General features: G+C 39.8%; 1 protein-coding gene across 1 annotated transcript in view; it reads left to right on the top strand.

Annotated features, from left to right (window-relative positions):
* Positions 1-16,595: 16,595 nt before the first annotated feature.
* LCOR (ligand dependent nuclear receptor corepressor) overlaps positions 16,596-26,695 on the top strand; it is a 70,782-nt gene continuing 60,682 nt past the window's right edge. Inside the window, exon 1 of the mRNA XM_027647838.1 lies at positions 16,596-16,614. The gene's annotated coding sequence lies outside the window, so the exon portion shown is untranslated. The remainder of the gene's footprint in view (positions 16,615-26,695) is intronic.

Below are 26,695 nucleotides of genomic sequence, written 5' to 3'. Positions count from 1 at the left end.
CTAGGCCAGTAATTCTGTAGGTGTCTGCAAAGAAAATAGATTTGACAACAGTAGACTATGAACTTCCAGGGTAATCTTAAAAATCCCTATCTAAAACATCGGTATGTCTCATCTTGTTTGGCCTTCTGTTTCTAATTGAGCACAAATCCTCATTTTATTTTTAAATATGCAAATATGGCCATAATCTCCCAGTGACTGCTCAGCATAGGTAATCTGTGAAAACAGTCACAGATTCACTTTAGTTCCTTGTGTGCAGAGTTAAACCTCTTATTGTCAGTTAGCTCAGCATCCCAGTTCATTATCAGGGATTTAAAATACCATTTTTGGTTACACCAGGATGTTTAACTGCTGCTGTGTATATTTCTGGCTTCATCTAAACGTTTAAATTTCTGTAATGTGAAAGTGTATGCTAGATGCTTGTTAACTTCAGACTAATTCAAGCAATTAACTTGTTTTATGCATAGAGTGATTGAAGAGTAATATGTTCCTGAGAAACTCACACTACACAAAAGTGCTGGGTTTTCTTTCCAATGGATTATTGATGTTTTTAGATCCAGTTTGTGGCGTTTTATTTTGATTCCATCTCTGCTACATTTTATTGGCTTCCACCTCTGCTTGAACCAGATTTATTTTACTCCTGTCTCATTTTCTCATCTCACCTCAGGCTGCTGGGGTTCACCTGTCCTAGTCCTTTCTAAACTCCCTACTTGCAGCATGTCATCTTGTCTTCCTCTCAGTCCCTGCTGCTCTGGCGTTAGGTTCCTGAATCCTCCAGTGGAGCTGTCCTGCTGCTCAGAGTTTAACCAGATAACTGTGAGGAGCAAATTAGGAGCAGGGGAAAAAAAAAAAAAAAAGCAAACCCAAAAGGACAGTTTCAAAGCTGCTGTTGAAGATCTTGTGTTAGGGTGAAATGCAAGAATTGTGTCCATTCATTATGCTGCTCTTTGGGAAAATCCTGGGTAGTTAGAGAAGTTTGTGTCATCTACAGACTCAAGGAAAATGCTACGTTATTGAAGTTCTTAGCAACCCTAAGTGCTAAAACTTAAAACAAACACCACCACCCCCATTTATACACACCCTGTTCTATTTCTCTAAAGCCATTTAAATTGCCAGCTCCTGGTGAAGTTGCTTTCTCCCTTTGTCCCTTCCATATCTCTTCCTCATACTTAAATTTGATACATGTTTTGTTCCTCTGAAAGATTTCCCTCTCTGAAAGTCCCTCTGTGTGTGTTTAACAAAAGATACTGTGAATGCTGTTAAGCACAGAGTTGACTGGGATTTTTTGGAGGTAAAGTACAAAACCATTTAAAAAAAAAAATAAAGTCCAAAGTGTAACAGTGCTCAGTGACTTTTATCTTGATAGTGCTATGTCGTAAATAGTTTCAGCTTCAAATTGATCAGCTTTATGAGGTCTCGAGACCTGCCCTGCTCCTACTATGAATCTTTTATAAATTGTTGGGTCATGGGAATGTGCAAATTGTTACATTTTTTGGTTTTGATATTTTTTTATAGAATTATAAAAAGGTTTATTGCAGTAGCCCAGGATGTCCAGCTGAAATTATGTTGTGATCTTAACCCCTTGCCCAAAATACACCTCTGACACCTTAAGTGAATTTTGACACTGTTCCCTGAGGTTTGGAGGTAGACTTGTTAAATGAGGTAACGTTCTGTTTCGCCTTGGCTGTTTGTAGAAGTCTTGAGGAATTTTTTCCTGTAATGAATACTCTGCTTCCCAATGTTTACATATCAGTATGGGAAAACCCTTCTTGTTACTTCAGAAATACCCATTCATATTTAGTTCTGAAAGTAAATGAGGAGCGTGGAATTTTCTGTGTTAACGTCATTCCCTGAAAAGCCATTCTAATACCACACAGTGTGGCATTCAGAAAAAAATATACCCGTGGTTTGAACTAGTGCATTTGGCAATAAAAATTGGTTAAGTAATTCACTTTCACCTCTTGTTTCGTGCTTCTGTGATCGGCTTCTTCTTTGGACTGTGGGTTCCTGACAGTTTGTCAAACTAAGCTCGTGCTCTCAAGGGAGCAAAAACAGGGGAGCTGAAGGACCACCTGTCCACAAGGAGCCAATTCAGGGGAGCTGTCCTAAGAGAAAACATCATCTTTTGGAGGGAGTGGAGTAGTCTTCTGCTGGGATAGCTCCCTGAACTGGCTGGCTGTGGGGTCAAGCAAATACTAGCGCTGGTGCAAGGAAGAGGGTGAGAACACATAGCCGGTGGAAAGGAAAAGAATGAGAATGGCAGCAGAGATACAGATCAGCTTGAACTGTCACAAGAGTTGCATTTCGGTTGTACCAGGGCGGCTTTCTGTGGGAGGTAGCTCAGGGAACTGATCTGGCTGAAACCTCCTTGTCGTGCATTTTATCCCCTTTTTTTGTGGAGAGGGAGGTGGTGTGGCCGTTGGAGGACAGGTCTGTGAGCAGTTCTGTTGATCAGTGATGTAACTGAAGCAGCAGCATGCCATGGCCTGGAGGTGGAGGGAAGTGTGGAGAAGGGGGTGTTGAAGCTCTCTTTGCAGGGAGATGTGCTGGGCTGTTGAAGCACGTGTAAGGGAGTAGTGAGTGGCACCCGGGATCTTGATGCCCTGGTAGGACTTTGATTGTAAGGATACAGTGTGCCAGGAGATAACTCTTTGATGCTGACATATGTTCTCTGTACCAGTCTTGAGTGTTAGCATCTTTTTGAGGGGCTAAAAGCAGATACCTTGAGACAAATCTATGTGATGATTTTAATTTTTATTTTTTTCCCCTCTCCCAGCCTCCAATCACGTGCTGTTCAGATTCTTGCTAGATTTGAAATGGTTGGTGAGATCGGGTCAGCAAAGGAATGGGGAGTTTGAGGGAGGAAATAGCCCACAGATCCCTGAAACCCTCCTGACACCTTTTATACAGGCAGTAAGAGCATTGCAATGCTGTGTGGTCACTGGAGTGGTGGTTTGAGGTGGTCGCATGTATTTCTGCTAGCTGGTGATGCTTGGCCCTCTGTTAAATATTAGCTGTACTCTTGGAAACTCCCTGACTAAATTATGGTCTGTGTTGGGGGTGTGGGGGCAGGGAGGGAATGGTTCAGTGCTCTTCAGCAGTGATCCTAGTTTTGGGTGCAAAACGATGACTTCAAGGCAAAACCTGTAACGTCAGAAGGTTTCCAGTCATCTTGGTCTCTGCCAGTGTTTCATTGAGATGCTACTTAGCTGTTGATTTTACTCTTTTACTATCAAAATAAGTGAAGCAATTTCCCTTTTTTTTAAAATGACTGTTGCTGATGAAATACTGCAACCTAAGTACCTGACCTGTTTCTGTGTACTAATTTGTTGAATAGTCGTGGTCTTCTGTGCCCTTGGATACTTAGGATTAAAGTGTGGATTCTGTGAAAGAAATATGATACATCAGGAAGTGTTAGAAGCTAATATTAATCAGGAGAAGGTGTACAGTAGTTGAATAATTCTGAAATCTTTATTACTTATTTTGATTATTGCTCATGTATAGCTCCAGCCTATCATATGTGATATGAATTAACTGCTGCTTCCAAACAGTGAGCTGTGCTATCTTGTTTTGGAAGTAGGCTTGAGTCTCCAAGTGTTTAACGTAGTTCTGGTTCAAAGGTCAGGTTGTATTTATTTGTTCCAAAATGAGAAAGCTTATTATAGCCATGATACTGATGAAAAATAATAATAAAAAGCGAGTTAAAGTTTAAATGTAGGGCTGTTATGTACTGATATCTGGTTTAGATATGTCCCCAGCCTTGTCCCCAGAAAATGTGCAAGTGGTACTATTTACCTTCCTGAACCTGCATGCAATGTAGATACAGCTTGTGGCTTTTTTTATTAATGTAAATCCATTTATACAGCAATTTTACAGTAGAGTAGCTGAAGGCTTGTTCAAGAAGATCTGGTCTGTGCACAAACATTTCTGCCAGTTTGAGGAAGGGAAAATTACCCTTTTAAGACAAAGTTATGCCAGGAAAAAAAAATGAGGCAACTGTCATTTAAAATTAAAAATCTTTAGTTGTAAGGAATGAAATTTACAGCTTGATATTTAGCTTTACTTTGAATGTGTGTGGAACGATGGTGTGTGTCTGAAGAACAGTAGAAGTTGAACTGTGGGGGATAAGTCTAGATCTGTTCCAAGTATCTCTTTGGATTCACTACAAATCACTTTGGATTTACCCTTGTTTCCTTATTTACAAACGAAGAATAACTTCTACCCTTTCAGGGACAATGTCAACCAAACAAAAGCATACTCAAAAAAATTCTTGATAATCACTTTGTATTATACTATCTTGAGCTCTTCTTCCAATGCCTGCAACATGAAATTTTGGACTAGGCTGCATAATTTGGTTTGTTTCACATTTCAGCAAAAATGTATTTTAATTTGTGTGAGGTAATAATGATCACTGCAAGGTGGGAGGTTTCCTTCTCAGGACATCTTTGTCCTACAGGAAGAACAGAGTTTTTGGACTTAATTTTTAACTAAGGAATAATGACATTCATCCACTTTTAATAGAACCTCTCAAAATTAATTACAGTAATCCATTCCATGCATGCAGGAAATAGTCAAAATCCATCTAGATAAAATCTTTGTAGTGTTTATGTTGGGATCTATATAGTAAAGATTTACAGCTTTGTGGTACAGCACCATTTTAAAAGAGTACCTGAAGGACTGTTCCCAGTTTTTAAGACATTTTTTGACAGTTTGTGCTGTATATTGATAATAATCCAAATACTGTTATACACAGAAATCCAATAACTGCACTTTAATTAAGAATGGATGATACAAAATCCCTGTTTTCGTGCTCAGTTGTCTAAATCCTTATTGCATGGTACTTACATGACTCAAGGCTCTGCCATCTTAGGCCATGGTACATCCAGGCAAATACTGTCCTGTGTTTTGATGTGGTTAGTTGTTTGTTTGTTTTGTCTGGGAACTTGTGTTCTTTCGTGACTATTGTAAAGTCACAATGAAAGTACTTCCTGTAAGTCAGTTTAAGCAAGGTTTGAGGAAAAACAGGCATTTAACAGGGTTAAAGAAAATTAGCCCTCTCATACATGTTGGGGCAGAGAGAACACTACTGCAGTAGGGGGGACTCTCCAATGCTCTTCCTCAGCCTTCTATGTATATTTATTTTCACTCTTAAGAGAATGAGGCTTTGGTTCTCAAAAGGTTATTTGGATGGATATTTATAACTCTGAGAAATACAAAGCTTTTGGGATTTTCTGAGGGCAGGGTTGGATGGGATGGGCTGAGCCAATATAGGTTCTGCCTCTGGCTGAGAGGGTTATTAGCGCTTGTTTTTACTAAACTGACAGAAGTCTGCAAAACTAGCTAATCTTCTGATGATGCTTAGTAACCTGAGTCATCCTAGCTAGGAATGAGATGAGCAGGAGAGCTCATCTGAAACACTGGATGGGATCATGTCTGTGGGGGGAAGGGAAGGGGATAGAATAGCCTCTTGGAAAGGCAGGGAGTTTTCTATTTTGCATCTTGTTTCTTGTAACCATGCTACAGACTGTGGTTATGTTTGACAGTAGTGCTGTCTAAGCTGGCTTAAATGGTCCCCTCTGTGCTGGCACAACTGTGTGTGGCAGCTTAGTGAATCAGTTCCCTGACTAGACCTGACTGGAGAACAATTTTTTTTTTATTATTTTTTATTTGTTTTTTTTTTTTTTGCTACAACATCTGCAGAGGATGGAGAGACAGAAAATGAAGAGTTGAGGCTGTTCAACTGGTATTGTCACATGCAAAAATCCAAGTTGTCTGTCGCTCAGTAAGTGCTTATTTCTGTGTGCTTCATGTTCATTCCAGTAGCAGGAGGATTGCTTCAGTCTCCCTGGTAATGCTCTCTCCATGACAATGAACTGTGGGCTTTGCTTTCCAAACTAGTTCCTCTATTACTAAGTTGCAGCTTTACAGCACTTCTCCCCAGTACCTCTGCAGGCCTCTGGGCTTTCTCAGTTCTCTCCCATAAATCCACGTGGCCTCATTCCTCTTTTGGGAAATGACAGATTCAGCTTGTTTCTTTTTCTGTCAAAGAATGCCTTGCTATTATTTCTCTGGACATCTTTTAAGTCACTTACCTTTTACCCCAAGATTTGGTTCGCCTCGTACGTTGTGTGTAGTATCATGTGTTCTTTTATGGTGAGTTAACAAAAAAATGCAGCTGTCAAAGCTGAGTAGGAGATTTGAGTTACACATGATTACTGCTGGCACATGAAAGATGAAGTGGAGGTTGTGGTTTTGCAACACTTCTGCAGGACACCACTTCCTTCATAGTAAAATTGCTATTAGATGGTGTCTCCATCCGTTTTTTCCACTCTTCTTACAGAGAAGAGAAAAGATGGTGTTCCTGTTGCATTTTCCAGAAGTGGTGGCAAAGTGGCTGCACAGGGAAGACTTGCAGAAAGACAAAGGATGTTCCTTATGCCCCGAGGACTGTGATATTTTATGGGAGGGAGAAGAGGGGGAGAAAAGAGGACTGGACAAGAGCTCAGTATTCATTAACAAAGGAAGCTTTCAGAAGCTGAATTCAGCAGTGTGGAAAGACATCAGAGGCCACCAGGCAATCTTAACTCTTGAGCTGAGTTTACTTGTGAGAACTTTCCTGGTTGTCTTTTAATGTTTTTTGTGTATGCTTATAGTACAAATGTTTCAGTGTCTAACTGGAGAGAATTGCATAGGTGAGTGCTTGATGTGGTCCTTTGACCTCCCTGGTCGGGATGGTGGTCCTTTTGAAAATGGAGTAACTGCCTGAGTAGGAAGAGGAACAGGTAGTCAAGTGATAGAGTTCTTAATTTCTTCATTTCTTTTTTTGTTGGTTGCACTAACAAAAGGATGTGAAAGCTTCAGCCCACAGCCTGCAATTCCCCACTCTAATACTTCCAGGGCAGTACTTAGTGGTGATGCTCCTCACCTTGTGCTCCTTTGTAGTTACTTAGACTGCAGCAATGTGCTGTTTGGCTCCCTTTGCTATCTGCATATGTAACAGGAGGCAGCTTGCTCTGTTACCTGTGTAAAAGACCTTTGAGCTCCGCCTCCAGCCTTGCACAGGCGGGCCGGTCTGCCTGTTAAACTCTCCGCGGCACTTTGTGTGCATAATGCTCTTAAGTGGTCTGCCTGCTCTTAACGTGCGGACAAACACGTGGGCCAGTTCTGAAACTGCATCACAGATTAGTCAGAGTGGTGTGCTTGGGCACTTCAGCTGAGGAGTCGTGTGGCCAGAAGAGTTCTCTCAGCTGTGCCTTGTGTCCTGCGGTCTTGGGCTTCTTAAGAAATGTATTTGTGTATTGGAACGCACAAAATTTGGTTTAAATGCTCATAGCAACCCGGCTTTCTGCTTGGCTGTTGGCTTCTTTAGTGGTCATTTTGTCCTCATCATGAACAAGTTGAAGATAAGCTAGTGTTACAGCAGACCTTATCTCAAGTTTGGTCACCTCCTGGCTTAATATTTGATGAGAGCTGCTTTCTAGGTGATGCTTTGTCATGATCTTTAGATGCTTTTCCGAAAACATGCTGTTGTATCCTTTGCATGAACAGAATGTTTGCAGAGGTGGATGCTTAACTTCCATTTCACTCTGCAAAAGCAAGAGAATAGGAAAGCATGGAGGTAGTTTCCCTTTCTGACCTAAAAAAACCTAAAAGCAATCTTTCTTTAGAAAAGAAGGAGCATTGCTACTTTATCCCTAGCTTTCTCTCCTGTTTTGAAGTCATTAGTGAAACTTAAGTTTATATGATACTAGAATCTCTCTTCTGGGATTTCTCTCAAGAGTCTTACTTTTATCTTATGGAAAAAACAACCATCTGATAGTGTCCACTTCCAAAATGAGAAGTGAAAAAAAATGTCTCTTAGAAAAAACTTCTGTACTTTTGTTTCAGTGATTGTTTCTTGATTTAATTGTCCTCACTGCTAGGTAGGATGAGTGTCCCTTGCTAGTTTGAAATGTCCTTTGGCAAAGTTCTGCTCCTATTCAACTAGAAGAAGAACGTTTCAGTGACTTTAGTGGTTATCCTTTATCTGCATACTGTAGCTTACTAGCTATCAAAGTATTACAAGATTGAGTGAAGGATGGAGAAGTGTGAGGGGAAAACTAAGTGTGAAGTGTTAGTTATGTGTAGGTTTAGATGAGTATCCATACTTCAAAATGTGTTGTGTACCATGGCTTTGTAAAAATGAAGAGTCAAAGTCTCTTGGAGAGGGGAAAAAGTAACTTTTCCCTCAAAATACTTCTCATGAACGTTTTCTTTATTCTAACTCGGTGGACAAAATTGTAGCAAGTATAACACTAATTTTGGTGTTTCTGGTTAAATGCTTAATGACTGCTGGCACATTTCTCTTGTTTTTTATATGTTCTGTCTTCCTTGTCAGTCCTGTGAATTCATATAAAATAAGAAAAATGTAATCATCTAGAACTGTATGGTAAGATGCTCTGAGAACCCAGTTCTTGTATCTTACAGGAGTATTTTTGTAGACTCTTCACAAAATCTAATCCCTTGGTCTTGCCTCTGCAGTTTTCCTGGAGTGATGTGCAGTGATTTGGGAATGAGCTTCAGTGCTTAGTTGAGACAGGCCACCCAGAGGTCCATTTTGCATATGATCTTTTGAATTCAGCACAGATGCTGTAGTTATCTCTTGAACAAGCCTGAACCATGGAGAGAAGAACTGTGTTTTGCCAGGGCTCTCTTAAATCAGTGTTTTTTCAACCTGGAGTTGGCAAGGAGCAACTGTGGAAAAACAAGGCTATTGCCAATAGTTTAAATTGTGTGGGGTCTTTTATGCTTTTCAGGAGCCCACAGTTTGAAAATTACTGCTCCTAATGGTTTGTAAACAAGGACTGTTTTTCCTTTCCAAAGTGGCTGTAGGTGTTAAGGAGTATGAGCTGATATTTAGTCATCTATTAGATTTAGGATTGATTTTTTTTTTCTTTCTTTCCTCTTCTCATACTTCACTATTTAAAAGTATATTTTATCCAAAAATGGATATCATGGAGGATACTAAGCCTGGAAAACTTCAACTTGAAAGCTGACTTCTGGAAAAAGGTTAGAGTGGTGTTAAGTAGGTCTATTTAAAGTGCTGCACTCCCTATACTCAGAGCTTCTGTATTTTCCCTTCCAAGAACCTCGCTGTGAAGGCCAAACTCCTGCTAGTTTGTCATAGATCTAAAGATTTCACTGCATTCCTCCCTTACATGGTTGTGAAGGGAACTTTTAATACGCAGGCTTGAGTGTAAACTGATGTAGTCTCTGTGCAGTGCACTGGCAGATGCCCTGGAACAACAGGTAGAACACCTTTCAGGTCTCAAGAGGACATGGATTTATTCATTTTAATGACTAGAAGGTATTTGAAGTATGAGATGGACACCAAGCTGTTGGTGTCTCTGGGTGCCCTGCTGTTCTGGGTATCAAAGCCCAAATAGTCTCCATCCTGACCACTCTTCCAGCTCGCTCTGTTTTGCTAGAACCATAGCTGAGATCACAGGCTGAGCACACTAACAGTACAAAATTGAATGAGTTCAGAGGTTACTCTGCTCCACAAGTTATTCAGTTTCAAATTAGATTAAAATTTGACTTTGTAAGTTAAAGTTGTTGCAGAACTGTAGTCGACTTGGCCATGGAGGCTGCGCTCCTTGCTTATGACAGATTGGTTCTTGTTCCTAAATCATCTGTTTCCCTGTGACTAATCTTGAATTTGTATCTTCCTGCTGCTTGTACTTTGAACTGAATTCTGTGCTCCAAATAAGAACAGCAGATAGGCCTTCAAATTTTCTCAACCCCTCGTAGCCCAAGGGCTGCTCCTGGCCCTAGGATAGGAAATGCCTTACGCAGCTTGATGTATATATAATGGGAGATGGCTGAGAGGGAGGCATGTATCAAGAAGTCGATCACAGCTGCTTTGGTCTATACTTACTGGCATGGTGATGAACTTTAGCAGCTAAATGAGCTTGTGATGACACCTCACAAACTTCAGAAAGTAAGCAGTTATTTTTGGAAACTTTTTCCCCCTCAGGACTAAAACTACTAAACCTACTTAAAAAAAAAAAGTCAATGCAAAAACACTTTTTCCCAGGGAACCAGCACCTTCTGCTTATCATGTCTGTGGGCATTTCAGCATCCCAACCCTGTAACCTGCTTGATGTTCTTTCCTGTCTGTCTTTTCTATTGTCTGAAAGTTGGAGGGCTTTCCATTGCTGTAAGGGAAGAAGAACAGTTCTTTCATATTCAGTTTGGGCAAAGAGATAAGCGATCCTCTGATCTTGTTTTTAAGGCAGATGGATCTTTGCTCTCAGCATGCAATGGTGCTGCCTGGGAGGGTGTTCATGAATCTGCCTGTAAGCAGCAAACTGAGCTAGTTTCTGAGATGATTTGTACTGGCAGACTTGAAGGGTTAAGAGTGCTGAATTTATTGAATAGTTTTGACATTCTGTTGGTGGCGGCAGAAATTTCTTTAATAAATAAATCATGCTCTGAACACTGGTTTGCTGCCCCATAGTTTTGCCAATGCAGCTATATTGGGGTCTGTTTGTAAGCTGGGTCCTGAAGGCAAGGTTTGATAAGCCTTGGCTTTGCTGAGATGTCCAAGGTAGGTCTGAGCAGGGGCTGTGGGCCGGAATGAGAGCCATGGCTGTGGGTATGTAGAGGAATCCCTGTAAGTGGTGTCCTGTGCCTCTGAGCTACAACCCATCTGTTCCCAGTGGCTGCAGAAGGACACCAATGCCTGCTGGAGCACCTTGTGGTTACGTGTGACAAGTGAGGCTCTCCTGAGGACACGTTTCTGCTTTCTGTCAGCATGGCAGCCAGCGTGCAATTGGGCTTTGGCTGCTAGTGCAGGAACTGACTCACTCTCTGCTGTCAGTCCACACTCAGTGCAGGGTTGGGGTCTGAAGCAGCACGAGTCAGATGGTCCTGGGAAATGGATCTCTTGCTTCAGGTGACCTCAAAGAAGGTCATAAGCTTACTCTCCTTTTCAAAATGACATGTAAAATACTTGTCTACGGGCTTTCCATTTCCTTGGTAATGCACTCTTTAACTCAGGTGACTCCTCCCTGTTAGTTCAACCTGAGGGGAGGTAGGCAAGATAGAGACAAAAATGAGATAGCAGGACATCATAGCCTTGAAATATCCCAAGAGTTTTTCCTCTTGGAACCAGTGGATGAAAATGAATATCTCTCTAAAACTAGGTCTCTTGAAAATCCAGATTTAATGTAAATGGGGGTCAAACCTCACAAAGAGTGCTTTTGGAAAAGGAGATGATAAACTTCACTAGCTGTATAATTACTTGCCGTGTTTATATCCACTGAAGGAATGTAAAGGTGCATCTAAAACAAAGAACTGTAAAGTTTTTGTTTTTCTGCTTCTAAATTAAGTTGGGTCTGAGTGCCATACTAAATGGCACAGATGGTTTAATTTAGAGATGTTTCTGTGAAATTCAGAGACAAGAAAAATGGAAGGTCAACCAGAGAAATGAAATAACTTTTGCATAAAAATATCACCTTAAATAGATGTTTCTAATGGTGTGGTGGTTGGGGCTTACTTTGGTTTGGGTTTTTTTGGGGGGGTGCAGGTGGTTTTGGGCTTTTTTTTTAATGTGAGGTAAGCATAACTAAGAGACTTGTGTGAAGGGAAGTCATGTCTATTTAATTTTAAGGTACTGAAACTACAGACTATACTCTTATAATCTTCCAAATACATCTTAAAGCATTTTTGGGAAATGGACTAAAATATTTCCCTTTTTAGGGGAAAAACAGTTTCAGGTAAGTACCTGATCTTCCCATCAGGTAGAAAGAACTATATAAAGTTCCAGCATGGAACTTAAGGGTTGGTGTTTGGGGTGGTGCTGGTGGGAGAAGGGAGGCAGGTTCTGTGATGGGTTTGGGGGGAGCTTTTTTTTTGTTGTTGTTGTTTTGTTGTTGGTTTAAGCTTAAAAAATTGAATAGAATTCACCAGGAAAAAAGCTTATTGTTTTCAGTTAAAGAATTAAGGGTTAGGACAGCATAGAGATTTGCCTGGATGGGTTCTTTGAATCTTTCTTTTAAGGAAATCAACATTGGAAAATGGTCCTCAAGAATATTCAATGAAACTACTGTTGGCTTTTGGGCCATGAGTTATTCTTTTTCCAGAATAAAGTTAAACATGATGCTATCTATTTTTTAACTGTATTATCACAGTAATGTAAGCAACTTGCTGTAATGTAATATAAGAGGGTCAGATTTCTGGAAAGGCATGAAACTGTTCTCTGTGCAACATCACTATTTTGGTGAAAAATAATGAAATGTATTGATTAGAGTTTATATATGTCCTAAACGTGATGTTTAGTGTATGTAGAAGATCCTATAGGAAACATTCAGTAGACTTTTTTCCATTTTAAAATAAAGAAGAGGTTATGCTAGAGCAACTGTATTAAAGCAGTTCACCCTGATATTGAAGAAACTGCAAGTTCACATTACAGACCTTGCTGAATTGTGCAAATTTGTGTTATGTTTATAGTAGTGCAGGTTTGGGGAGTAACTCTTGTGGAAATTTCTGAGAAATCAGAATTTCATACATCATTTAATTAAATGAGCAGTATGGGAGAACATAGTTGTTTAATGTTTAATATATAAGATTCCTTGAGAAAGATGTTGATTCCACCACAGGAAAATAGAATACATATCCAAGTGGTGCACAGCAGTAGAAGTGAATTCTCTTGTGAAAACACAGTTCATGGTTACATGGCAGTTTTTAATCTAGTATAGATTTAAAATGCTGTAGAGAAGGGTGATCATGCCACCCCCTTTGTGACACTTCCCTCACTTCATGTAGATTCATGCTGGGTTGGATCAGGGAACTGATCCCTGAACCATCTTGTCGTGTTACTGTGCAAATGCAAGATGAGTGAGCCTCTGGGGGGGGTGGGGAGGATGAGTGGGATCAGCTCTTTCAGTGGAGAGGTGGATTTATCATGGATTAAAGTGCCAGGTGATCAGTAATCATAGCTTCAAAACATTGAAGACATGCTGCAAAATGAACTTCCCTGTGACAGTAGCCTTCAGTTTGCAGTAATCTGTCTTCTAGTGACTTGGGATAAGGGAATTGTGGAATATTGAGTCTTCTAACTCCACTTCTTGCAGTTAACCATTTTTAAACAGTATATTTTGCAGTCATACATTCTACATGCACACATGTTTTACCGCTGCTGAATTTTTTCCCCTCTAAAGCACTTGAGTCAGGTAAGCCTCGTTCTGCTCTTGATGCTGCCTTGCTAGTGCATGTGTCTCAAGTTGCAGTATGTCTCCAGTGAGTAGATAAATATCCAATATGTTTGTTTTTCAGAAAATTAACAGAAAATTACAAAGAAACTGATGCTGTAAGGGAGACATTAGGGTCATCACAAGTTACTGTCAGCAAAAAGTGATCGAAACAACTGAATCTATCTTTATATGCCATAGTAGTAGTTCTCATAGGTATTTCTTTGCTCTGGTTCCTTTGGCATAGTGGTGATCTAAATTCTTCTCCTTCTGAATTAGAGTCAACACACTTTTGACTGTTGGCCTAAAGGAAGGGATTCTGTTTACCCGTCTGGGTGATCTGCATATTTGGGCTTTAAGGAAACAGCAGCAATCCCTGATAGTGTACCATGCACCTTAGGTTTATGATGCCAGTTGGAGGGATGGGCCCGTGCTGAAAGAGCTTGTTTGAAGGCAGTGTTCTCCCAAATGGCAGGAACGGTAGGGTTTCTAGCCACGGGAGCCTCCTGAGGGTAGTCAGCCCCTAATTACACCAGACCTTGTGAAGCGTTCTTGGTTTAGTTCAGTATCTTCTCTTTTCACCAAGAAACAATCTCTACCACAGAGGATATGTAGGTTGATCACAAGATGTGTGAGTTGAGCAGGTTTGAGCTGGGCTTTCTGGGTGGTCAGGCAGTCACAATGCATATTCAACATGACTGCTGGTTTAGGGTTTTTCTGTTAACACAAGGTTGAAAGTTGTCATAGGGCTTGCTTCCAAACAGGAGTCACCAGGGGAAAAAACAGGTAGAGCTGAGGGCAGTTCAGCACTTGTGCTGTTCATCTTCTGAGATTCCTCAGCCAGTAAATCTTAACAGTTGACCAAGGAGCAGAACAGAGATATCTGTGTCAGACCAGCTTTGCATTCAGGAGAGAATACTGGAATAAGAACCACTCCCAGAAAATATCTGTCTGCTCATTCAGCAGTAGGTCCCATTGCCTTCCATTGGAGCTGCGGGATGTGTATGATGGTCTCTCCCGCAGGAGTCTGTCCTGCTCCTTCCTGTGTGTCTCATCTGTTCTCTGCAGCACACTGCCAAAACCTATGGAGCACATGATATTGTTGACTCTATCTCCTTTCTGTTCTAATAGCCCTTGAATCTCCAGCATCTTCACTGTAACGTGCATCTCCTGTGTTTTTCACTTAGGAGGAGTCCAGGGCAGTTACACATCTAACAAATCGGAGCAATTGCGTGCTCTGTTCTTGAACAGACTTTTAAGCAGTAGCTACACATCTAGTTCCTGAGCAGATGTATTCTGGGATTTTCTGACCATGCTTTTCATGATGACATTGTTTAAGGCAACCCCTTGTGTGGCCACTTACACTTTTGGGGTTCTGGGCTAGTTAAACCTTTGTCTTAACCCTGAACAGCCATTCTCATGCAAGGTGAACTTGTAGAAGTTACTGCTTTAAAAAAAAAAAAAGGTGAGATGTGTGTGTACAAAACACTTGTCTCATGCAGTCTCATGGACCTGTACAGTGTAACTGATGGAGTGTAGGGGTAGGAATGAGTGATGGAGCAGGGAAGGGCTGCAAAACCTGCTGTTGCTACTGAAAGTTCTGGTCAGGAGGCTGAGCTTTGAATCTGTAGGCTTGATTGGAGTTTGCCTCCATGAATTTTGGCTCATGCTAGCACTGATCCTTCAAAAGGGGCAAAAGATTACAGAGATACTTTGCCAGTGTCCCCTGATGCAAAAAGCAAAAATTAATTTTTGTTACATCCAAAGCCTTGTGTCTTCCTAAGATGCATTGAGTTCTTCAATGAGGTGATGTGGTTCTTGGTTCTGTACTGTCTTTATAGTCTGAACTACCTTAAAATGGTACCTACAGTACCCTTTAAACCTGTGTTCCCTGTGCCTTTGGCTTGAGGGATGCCTGGGAATCTCTTGTTTAAATCTCTGTTGAAATAAGCAGGGCTAACCAGTTACTGGGAAAGACGAGGCAAACTCGTAAGAGCTGTTTCATTTTTCTTGCCATCACACCACAAGCAGCAGCTGTAGACGCTCATAGGATGATTAATTTCAGAAATCACATAGTTTAGCAGTTGTCAAGAGGAGGGAAAACCTTCAGCCTCCTGTTTACATATGATGATGATGAGATGCATAAACTGGAGCATGAACCTCCATGCTGGAACTTCTCCTAAGATTCAGCGACATGATAGGCAGAAATATGGCTTCTGTTAAAATGTTGGGGTTTTTTGTTCATTTGTGTGTTTTTCTTTTTTGTCTGTGGACTGCCATGAGTGTAAAGCATTTACATGGTTGCCTTGTTACTGAGAGTAACAACAAATCCTGCAAAATTAGCCTATTTTGTTAATTTGGGAATGAAGCACGATAAATGGTTCTTAGTTTGCACCTAGAAGTATTTCTGAAAAACAAAGGCTTGACAATCCTTGAAGATGAATGCTGGTTACTTAAACTTTTGCATTTATATTTGTGTCTGCTGTGGGTGGGGATCCTCTTGTAGCCTTTCTAAAGGTGGAGTCTGTTCTTTCCTCCTGTTATCTTTGCCATTAAAGCTGGATAGTGCAGGTTGATGGATGAGTGGATGTCATTCTTGGGAAAGTAAATTTAAGGCAAAAAGTAAATGGGGAAGGAAGGATTTTTATTCCTGAACGAGCTGTTTTAGTTTCTTTTCTCAAGGACCGTAGGAATAAATCTGAACAATATGAGGTTGAGTTGCACCTGTAAAAATGGATTCATTTTGTTAGCTTCCTCCTGTTCTGCACAAAGCCACGAGCAGCAGAAGTACTGGAAGAGCCTGCTGCGTAGGCTTATGCTAACCGTATGTTAACTTAGCTTAAAAAAAATTAAACCCTACCTCCTGCAGAACTTGATTTGCCATTGAGAGGAGCTTTCCACTTGCTGGGAGTGAAGGGGAATTTTTCAGTCCTTGGCAATTGTGCAAAGAGGTGGCTATTGTTATTGGCTCAAGGACTGTAGAAAGAACTTTAATTTCCCTGCTTTGTTTGATGCCTCTGCAACTCCAAGCTGTCTTTCAATGCAAATATTTAGCTGACTTTCCACTGTTGCTGCTTCTAGGTTTCGTTCATTTTATATTTTCTTCCCCTACGCTTGTCATTCCTCTACATTGAGTGTTTGGAGTTATTTTTCATGAGACTTTTTTGTTTCCAAATGAATTTTATTTTCTCTCTAGGTCATTTATGTATTTGCCTTCACTAATGTTTGCAACATCTCCGAACATAGTATCCTCTGTGAATTTAACTAACGTGCTGTTTACCCTTTCTTCCAGATCCAGTTTCTGATCCTACTTCCACATTTGGGAGTATGCAAGGGACAAACACATCTCTTTGCGTAGCTTGACTGGATATCCCAAGACTAGGATGTTAGTATATTTAAACATTTTCTTTTGCATTAAAATGTTGCCAGTATCTTAATTGCACATAGATTATTATTTTTTTAAAATGTAATTAGCTTTATTGGCATTATGCATATTCAGAAGCCTGCTGGTAGAAACAGTTTTTCTGCAGTCTGACTAGTGCTTATTGGTGACTTTAAAATGGGTGCAGGAGTAAAAAGAATTTCAGGGTTGCTTTAAAAATGAGCTTATTTGCTGTTACAGCTTTAACACTCATTCTTGAAAATGTTGGCTCTTTGTGTAATAAGATTAACTGTAGGTTAATCCACGAACATATAAAATCTTTAGACTGTGTTCAAGACATTTATGAAAGACCACTTCAGACTTCTGAATGCATGGAGATTTTTAAATACTTGAAATAGTCAAATACCTATAGAAATACTTGCATCAAATAAGTATTAACAAAAAACAAAATTGCACACTGAAGTTTTTTTTTTTGATTCCCTGCATCACAGGTCATATTATTCTGGGACTTGTAAGGAGCCATTTGTCAGGAAGAGTAAACCCTATGCTAAACTATTTTTGCAGATTTGATAATGCAGCTTCCTTAAAAATGTGTTTTGTGACTGTGTTGTAGGTATTGCAAAATGAAGTATTGCATATTTTCTGTTATGTAAGTAATTGTATGGCAGTAATTAGCAGTTCAAAGATAAAGAAGTCAGCATTAAACTAATACACTATTTTAAAAAATGTTGGTTTTCCGACTCGGCCACCTCTTGGAGTGTGTTCAACTACCACTATATTTAACTGAATTACTTATTGAACACTAGTTTAAGCAAGTACTTAAAGTACTGAAGTAGCTAGGATGCTGAATGCAATGTTCCTTGTGTAGCTGTGGATTTTGCAGGTTCCTCTGCAGCCTTACTTTTCCAGTGTGTTCTCTCCCCCTTGTAAATGAAAGGAGCCTTCTCTTCATGTGGTTTGAATTTCTTTTGTTAAAACTGCTGCCTACCTTCGTGGCTAACATTTTAAGTAATTAGGTACAGTTTCTCTGCTTGGATTTTAATTTGTACTGTTCAGCTCTGTACATGGGCAATATATTTAGGTAAAATTGCAGTTCTTTAGCTTGGCTACTTTGACAAAAGAAGAACTAGTGCTAGGAAAGTGCAGTGTTTTGTGACACTTGTTCTAGTATCCCACTGCATTTTGTTTCAGTGGCTGATTTCCTTCACTCACCCCTTTGATATTATTCCTCTGGTTTGATAGAAAAATAAGTTTATTATGGTAGCTTACAAGCTTTTGGAGGGAATTTAAGACTCATTGAGTATTATTGTTTATCAAATCTGCTGAAGCACAATATGTTCTAGAAGTCTAATATTCCTTGAACCTGGAAATATTTCTGGAGTGAGAAATAATTAAAAAAAAAAGTTGGCTATATCTGAAATGACCTTCAGAGTATTTAAGGTCTAAAACTGACAGTGGTGGGGAACAAGGCACTTGCATGAAGTAGTTATTAATGCTTTTTGCACACATGGTCTTTAGCAAATTATTGTTCACTCTTTATGCCACACTTTGTTCCTTACATGTGCATGATGCTCTTTTTCTTTTAGAGAAAGTTTCATAGGAAAAGGTCGCTTTTTCCCTACAGAATGTAGGGGAAGATATTTATGAAGTGTTGTAGACATCAACCTATTTTGTAACTTTTGAATATCTGTTAGTGCTTCTGTAGCCTTTTAATCCCATAGGATCAGATGATTAGGGTGTAGCCTGCAGAAGCACAGTTCGTGTCAAATTCCTTCACTGTTAATATGGCTGCACTGCTGGCAGTTCCTAGCCATGGATTAGGAAATTAAGTTCTGAGATTTTGCTCTGAAAGAAGTATTCCAAAGTTACAAAAAGAGCTGCTTTGGATATAAGTGGACAGTGACCCTCATCTTAAAAGCTGAAGCTTCTAGCAAAGCAGCACTCAAAACTGTGAAGTGTTTCTGTTGTTTCTTCATATAGAGGTTGTTAGAGATATTTCAGTCTCCAATGAATTAAGCAATACCACATAGTGTGGAATGTGCAAGCTTGAGAGGATTTGTGTGTAGGTTACCTGGAAAATATAACTCTGATTTGGAACACAGGATCTGTGATTGGCAGTTTCTTAGAAGGCCGAGTGTTCTACCAGTATTTCTTCACTTAGTACCAAAGAATTGGTTTTAGATCTGCTGATCATCCTTAATAGGGACTTCATTCTTTGAACAAACCCGAGGTTTGTCCTTGTCTACTAAGACCTTTTTATTGAGATACCAGTTGTAAAATTAGACCAAAGCTGGCTGTTCTAGAAGTCTAACCTCTGGATGTTTTATCTTTGTAACAATTTGATGTTTTTGACTAGAAACCTGTAATTTGTTTAACTGTGAGCATGTCCTGAGATTCTGCTGTAACACAATGACATTGAGAACCTTAGTGTTCAGAAAGTGTAGGACTGCTGTCTTCTCTCAAGTTCAGATCACAAGTGATGCTTTCAAGCAAAGAACTTCAGGAAGACTAAAAACGAAAGTAGTGGGGGAATAGGGTGGCCTTAACCAAAGTACAGTGGATTAAACATTTGACTGAGGAAAGCCAATAATATGCTATGCTTCAGGAATTCTAGAAGGTCTGGAATAAATGATATGGTGAAGGCTGGGGAGTGTCAAAAAACTGCACAGAACTGCTTGACTTAAGGAAGATGTAAAGATGATGGTAGAAGCTGAAATTACTGTGTATATAACTCAGTTAAGTGCAGTATAAGTTGTTGAATATACCTGTAGGCACCAAATTCACTGTAGCTACCCAGGAAGGATACTTGGGCATAACTTTGAAATCCTGAATGACCATCATAAAATCTGTGTATCATGTTACTTTTGTGTCAGCCAATCCCACGGGATTTTTCCTGGCTATGGTCTTCAGTTCTGATGCAGTAATTACTTCAGGTGTCTGTCTCAAATCTGAATACAGGAAAGGCAATCTGAGTGAGCAAATGAAGAAGTCAGACAGGTCTTGATTTCCACAGTGTTGTTGTCTAAGCTGTCACTGGTCTTGCCACTTGTTCCTGCTGACATAACTGAACAAGGCCAGGAAGTAGTTCCAGTCTAGAAGTAAGGCAAGCAAAAATGACTATTTTTTTCTTTGTCTTCTGTATGCTATTGTACAGTTGTTTATATTGCCAGTGAAAAGTGTGAATAGAAATGCTGATGTTAAGCAGCCTTCCTCCTGTCCCATGTTGCTGTCAAGGAGGGGAGAGAAAAGCTCTGTGTAACACTGATTGTAGTTTAACACAAAATACCTTAGAGAAACTGGAGTGCTTCTCCTGAGAAGCACACCTGCAGGCATAGCTTACAGAATTGGTGGTGTGTAGCTGAAGCCAACAGGTTAGTAAGATTCCAAGAGTTGCTACATGAAACAGTGGCAGACATTACGTACATATCAGAAGTGAGAGAGATTTATCAGTCACTTGCTCTTTGGGAAAATTTCCGCTAATCCCCAAAGGTGAGGCTTTCTTACAGCTGTTTACTGCAAGTTTCTTGCTTCTGAGTGTGGTTTTTTCTTCTTTAAAGAAGGTTCACTGCTCCTGGTCTCCACTGAGTAATGTTCTATCACATCTGGCAATCTCAGTTCCCGTAGTTAATTTCAGCACCGAATTGTTTTGCTGCTGTAATATTTTGTTCAAGTTGTCAGCAGCTGTGCTTATGCTTTTCTGTTTCCAGAGGAATACCAGGGCTTGCAGCTTCTTTAGTGCATAGGCACAACCCGAGGTGTGACTGAAGGCTGGGTAAGAATATTTCTGCTAGTATTTAGTTCTGTTGGCACAATAGTAACACAGTTTTGTCTTCCCTATGTGCAAGAGTTGTCCTGTGCTTACTTTGTACCATTTTGTTCTGGATATTGTTGCTGTTCAAACCACCATAAAGCTGGAGAGGGCTGTTAAGTTTAGCTCTGCTTCCTTTAGGTTTGCACCTTGTGTTGTAGACTCATGGAATGCCTTGCTTGAAGTGTACTTTTAAATCTGACTACAGTGATCACAATTAGTCACTCTAATATACACTGTAGCTAGTATGAATTCTGTGCTATGTGTTTTTCAGTGTTAAGATGCTCCTCTCTGTGTGCTGATTTGTTTTCAGGGTTTTTGTTTGAGGTGGATAACTTTTTCCCCCTGCCCTGCTTTCATTTACCCTTTAATTTTTGTGTAGCTGCCTGTATCACCCACTGATTTCACCTAGACCATCCTTTCTTTTGAGGCAGAACTGACCTGTCCATCTGAAAACGCTAAAGATACTTTTCCAGAGTTTCTGGGAAGCCCTCTCAAAACATCAGGAGGTGTACTTCATAGTCACTGTAATCATGATTCAGCTTTCTTTCCACGATCCTTCTTTGCTTCTGTTAGCTTCATAATCAGAATTTAGGTAAACTCACCAGTGGTGTAGTGAAATAATCACTTGACTTAAAGTGTTGTGTCTTTGCTTATCATAAGATTTTTCAGGATGCTGTGAGATAGCTGGAGTCAAGGTGCCCCCCTTCATGGGGGCAGTTATGTCGTGGCTTATGATGGAGGTTTGTTTTACACCAGGCAGACTTGCAATCACAAATAGCAGAGTAAAAGTGCTTGTGGCAGTTTTTATCTTACAGGTAAGCTCAGTATATTCCCTTCTCAACTAAGAAATGTTCAATTATTTTAACAGGTCTATTAGTTGAAGATCATCATATTTTCAGTGATGGGTGATATAACTAGTTTCCTAAGTAGAATCACATTTTCATTCCCATTTGCAGACTGCTGCATAGATCTGAAAATCTCTGTAGAGATGGTGAAAGGGGTATCTAGAACTTGAGAGCCAAAAAGAAAAGAATAATGTATTGAGTTAGTTCAGTAATGAATCATGATATAAGTGACCTCCTGTGATAAAGAAGGTGAAACTGAGTCACACTCCAAGAGTTTTCTAGATTACTCTGTGGTTTGGTAGATGCTTTTTCTGATAGTAGTCCTTGTTTAAGTGGATTTGGCAGCTCGTACCTACCCTTTCTGGGCTGATTTTTATTTGCAAATTGTTTCAGCTATTCTGTTTTCAGTGGGTGATTGTGTTGCAGACAGGGAATAATGTGGGGCAAGACTCAGCTGCTGGGGTAAGGCAACCCTCTTCAAATAGGACAGCTGTGGAGTATGAACTATAGCTCATACCTCAGCCAGTTTAACTCACACCTCTACACTTTTGCCCCATGCCAATGCATATCTCTTGAGGCTGGGGTGGAAGTTACTGGTGTCCTGTGCTTCCACATATACAACTTCCTTGGGAAAGGGAGGGTTCCTCCATGGTTTAGTCTGGCTTGGGCCTCTGCTATATCTGCTTGTGGCAAATTGTTCCTGACAGCACACCTGACTCAGGCTGATATAAGCATTACTGTGGCCATGAAATGAAGTGCAGCAGTGAATTGATGCTGCTGGACATCCTGTCTCTTTTGTGGGAGACATTTTCCACACAGGTCAATGCCATCTCTACTGCAAGGCTGTTCTTAAGCTTGTGTTTAAGGAGTGTGGGGTAACCAGCAGTTGATGAATGTCATCTCACCTTTGCTTGGGAGTGAAGCATTAACAGATTGTCTCCAATGGGAAAAAAGTTTCAGGGTTTTTATTTTGATGCAATAAGCAATGCAACACTGTTGGAGCTGGAAAAAATTGCCTCAAGTTTGAGAAACGTTTGGGTCTCTGTATAAAACTTCTGGTCCATGCTGTTTTGTGCTGTTGTGCCTTCCCATTCTTGAGCCGTTTGACTCTCTTAATCTGTTTGTAAATTTTCTAGCTAATTGTTACAATTGCTTCTCAGTGAAAGTTGTACCTGGTTGCCTGCTGGAACTCCATACCTGGAGGTTGAACAAAAAAGAGCACCATCTTTGAATTGAAATACTGAAAAGCAACTCCTGTTTCAATTTTTAGTGTTAAAATTTGTTTCTTTGGATTTTAGTTTAGTTGATTTTGGGTTTTTTTAAATTTAGATCTTATTCTACCCTTAAACTATCTTTTTAAGGTTGCATGCAAAGTTGGTAGTTAATCAAGCTCTTCTGTTGTCATTCTTTGCCGTTTTATGATGTTTGTGTTTTCTGGTTTACTTTCTAAAGTAATAAAATGCAAGTATTTACATGAGAAGATTCCAGTCAAGTCCTGCATTGATGGTGACTGGCTGTGAAGAAAAGGAGGCAGTCATACAATAAACCTCCCAATCCTGAGATAAAATGTAAAACAGAAGCCCACAACCCCTGACTTGAACAACTAGCCAGATCAGCGATGCAGTATCTGCAAACTGGAGGATCTTTCCACCCCTGCAAATCCACATGAATACAGCTTAGCCTGCCAGAGCAGTTGCTGTATCTTGAGGTGATGTTGACAGCCATTACAGGGTCCTTGGCTTTTCTTGAGTTCTGCTTCCAAGACTTCTGATTCGAGATAAGAGGGTTGCATGCCTTTGTGTTATTCTCTTCTTGATATTGGATCATACACACGAAAATATTCCTCGTGGGACGGGAAGCAGGAGAAGATCCGTATTTTGCCTTTTGCCTTGCTATACTCTGCACTCTGGCAACAAGCTTTATAGCTTGCCACTTCTGGTTTTTTGGGGTTGAATTTTCCGTTGTAATCAGTGAGATAATCTGCCAGTTAGAGTGCTAACATTGGATGGGGAGGCCTGTTTCCATTTCTTGCACTGCGACAGTAACTTTATTGCTTTGCCTCTCCGTTCTTCCTTGTAGAGGGGGGAGATCTACCCTCTTTTAGGGTATTTGGCAGGGCACTTTTCTGCTGTGAAGGCAAGTTCATTGCAGTGCTGTAATTCAGATATGTAGCTGGTTTTCTGTCATGCTTAGCTCATTAAATTTTAAATGTGTTGCTGTGAGTTTGGGATTGCATCAGAGAAAATGTTCTTAGACTTGGTTCTCAGAGGAATAGGAATAGCTTGGTTAAGAGGGATGGTTGGAGAGGAGTGAGGATGGTCTGCTGCGGCTTTTTTTTTTAAATTACAGACTAGTAGTGGAATTTTAATGAAGTCCTGCAGAATGGATAGTCAGTCAGAAGCACTTATATCAACAGTGCTTGTAGTTTTTTGCTGCTTTTTTGATTTCTGAGCTTACTGCTGTGGTAAGTTACTGTAACAGTGAAATGGCTGTTTGACACAACATGTACCTCGTTGGCTTCTTGATTGGTTCAAATGAAACTTCTCTACTGGAGATGCTGTTCTACAGTGAATAAAGCATTACTCTAAGGCCAAAGAATTCTTTTTCTCTTGAGCTCCAAGGGCCTGTTTAGGGACCCCAGCAGGCAGGCAATGCTCTGTATTTTGTCTTTGGAAGCGAAGGTGTTTTGGTGCAAAAAGGTACAGAAGAGCTGTGTGTTGCTATACAGAACTTGGATATTCGTGTTCTTTTAAGCAGTACCTGTCTTAATATCCATAGTTCTTTTCTTCTGTATGCATGTTTCTTTAGTGCTATTACAGAGTCAGGTTATTGATATTTAATGTCCCTAGAATCCTCTGGAGCAGGGATGTCTGCATTAGATCCCTGAACAGTGCAGTTTCAGTAGCAAGAATGGGGAAGCGTGAAATTTGAAAAATTGCTTGAGATGCAGAGCTTTTTCTTTGTTCCCTCAGAAGCTAAAGCAAAGTTGGTTTAACTTGTAGTTGGAGTACTTAATTGGACATCATTCAGATAACGGGATCTCTCATCATAGGTGGATGGGAGTATCTTCTGTTTTGTTGCATGAATAAAAGAATGTTCACAACTTATAATTATATGCATGTCCTGAGATTTAGTGTATATTAATAACCGTCCTGTGACTTTTTTTCCCCTCCCTTGTTGCTTGGTCTTGCTTTTCTATTAAGATGCCTGTGACTGAAACATTCAAGTTTAATAGATTTTTGTCCTGAAAGGGACAGAATTCCCATGTTACATATAGACTGTAGGATTTTTCTGAATTAATTCCTGCTTCAAATCCCATAGCTGTGGATAAATATAACCAATCTTGACCAGAAAATCTAGGCATGAGAAATCCAATAAAAACCTGATGTGATGGTGGTGGCTCTTGCTTCATACTAGTTAATGAGGCTCCTAACATGATGAATCTAAGTGCTGGGGGAGAGGGAAAGGGGAATAGATCTTAGCTGCCAGCCTGTGCTTCCCTAAATAACACCTTCAGAATCCTAGGCTAGGGAGAGCATCAGTCTGGTCCTGGAGTGCATGTCTTCTGTCTTTAGTTGGACCCTTGTAAAATTAAAGAGTGTCTTATGTCTGGCTGAATTTGATCAGCTTCCAGTTTCAGCTGCTGGATCTGGCCATGTCTTTGAGAAGCTGTTTTTCCTGTTCCTAGATGTGTGATTTGTGGCTTTCTCCATTCCCCCCTCGCCCCCCTTTCGAAGTAGTGTTTAATTGCATTTGCTTTGGTAAGCAGCCTCTGTGACCTGGGCCTTTTGTTACTTACTGCTCTTCCTGTCTTTGTAGCTCCTGCAGATTTAGTGACTGCTTTCTTCCAAGTCACCAGCTAGGACTAAAACGGTAAATGGCACAAGGCCAAGAGCCAATACCTGATGGACCTCACTAGCAGTAGTTTCCCATTGACACAAACATTTCAAGAGCTGTCACTTAATTGATTTGGAATCTGTTTTATATTTATTTGACTGAGTTTTGTTTTGGAGGTTTTTTGTTTTTTGTTTTTTTAATTATTTATTTATTTATTTATTTATTTATTTATTTTATTTTTGGGGTGTGTTTTTCTGTCTGGTTTTAGTCAAAATATGTTGTGCCAGCCAAAAAATGTAAAATATTATATGATATTTATTGTTAATAAAAATTTTAGTTTCCTGCCCGTCTAATAGGAATTTTTGTAAGCCCATGTTGATCAAAACCATTTTTTCTGTTAGTTCCTCAGTAGTCCTCTGAACTGTTCTTGGTTTTGAAAACCTTTACAGAGTTGAGATTCCGGTACTTATTTGTTTAATGTTTTGACATTTCAAACAGATGATTTTTTTCTTTTTCAAGCCCATTGGGACTTTCTCAATATTTCAGGACTTTCTGGAATTAAACACTGCTGGAATTACTCTTTGAGTAAGTCCCAGAAAAAAACCCAACACACCTCCATAGAATATTAAGAAGTTAATGTTAATAACACTACTTTGATAAATTTTGGTGAATGATTGTATGCCATTCTGTTGAATGTTTCTTAATATACTACCATATTCTTATTTGTATTACCTAAAAAACCCAATCTACATGTGTCTTGTTTTTGATCTTTGCTTACTTTAAAGCTGTGTGCATCTCTTCTCTGACCTTTGTAACATTTCTGGATTTTGATTTATCTCCTCTGCTCTGAATCTTCCTGTGCATCTTCCAACCTCTTGTCTCCTCTTTGTGCTTTTACCCTTAGTCACATTGTGGGTTTGGGGTTTGGTTTTTTGGTGGGGTTTTTTTTTTGTTTTTTTGGGGTTTTTAAATTTTTTTTTTCCATTCAATAGGTCAGATTTTTTTCCCTGTGGTTTTGATGGTTCCTAATAAGTTCTTAAATAGTTAAGAAATTTAAACAAAATATTTGGACAACTAATGCCTTAAGTTACTTGACTCAACTTCCAACTTTTTGAAGTTGTCCTTTTAATGTGCAAATTGCAATGTATTAAGGTGACTGTTTATTATAAATAAATGCTGATGAATCACTTGTCTTATTTTCTGTTGCAATTGGTTCAATGCAGTTGGACTTGATGGTCCATGTGGGTCCCTTTCAACTCAGGATGTTCTGATTCTCTGACCTACTGTACTTAACTGCTGCCCTGGCTGATACTGATTTAGTCAACTGAGGTTTAGTTTACAAATTGATATTCACAGATTAAATTAATATGAACAGAAAAGGGGTGAGGAGTTGAAAATTAATTATGTTGGGTTTTATTTTCTCCCTTCAGCACCCTTGATATGTTGATTTTTTTTATTTATTTATTAACAGTTTATGTAATAATATATTCAGACCAATTGTTGCCTGTCTTTTTTTACTACCCTCCAAATTATTTGTGCCACAAACTTAAAGGCAAGCTTTACTGCTTTGACCAGATACATATGTAGGGCT

The sequence above is a fragment of the Corapipo altera genome, unplaced genomic scaffold (genome assembly GCF_003945725.1).
Source record: "Corapipo altera isolate COAL_440 unplaced genomic scaffold, ASM394572v1 56, whole genome shotgun sequence".
Taxonomy (NCBI): Eukaryota; Metazoa; Chordata; class Aves; order Passeriformes; family Pipridae; genus Corapipo; species Corapipo altera.
This window is presented reverse-complemented; position numbering and strand designations above follow the sequence as displayed.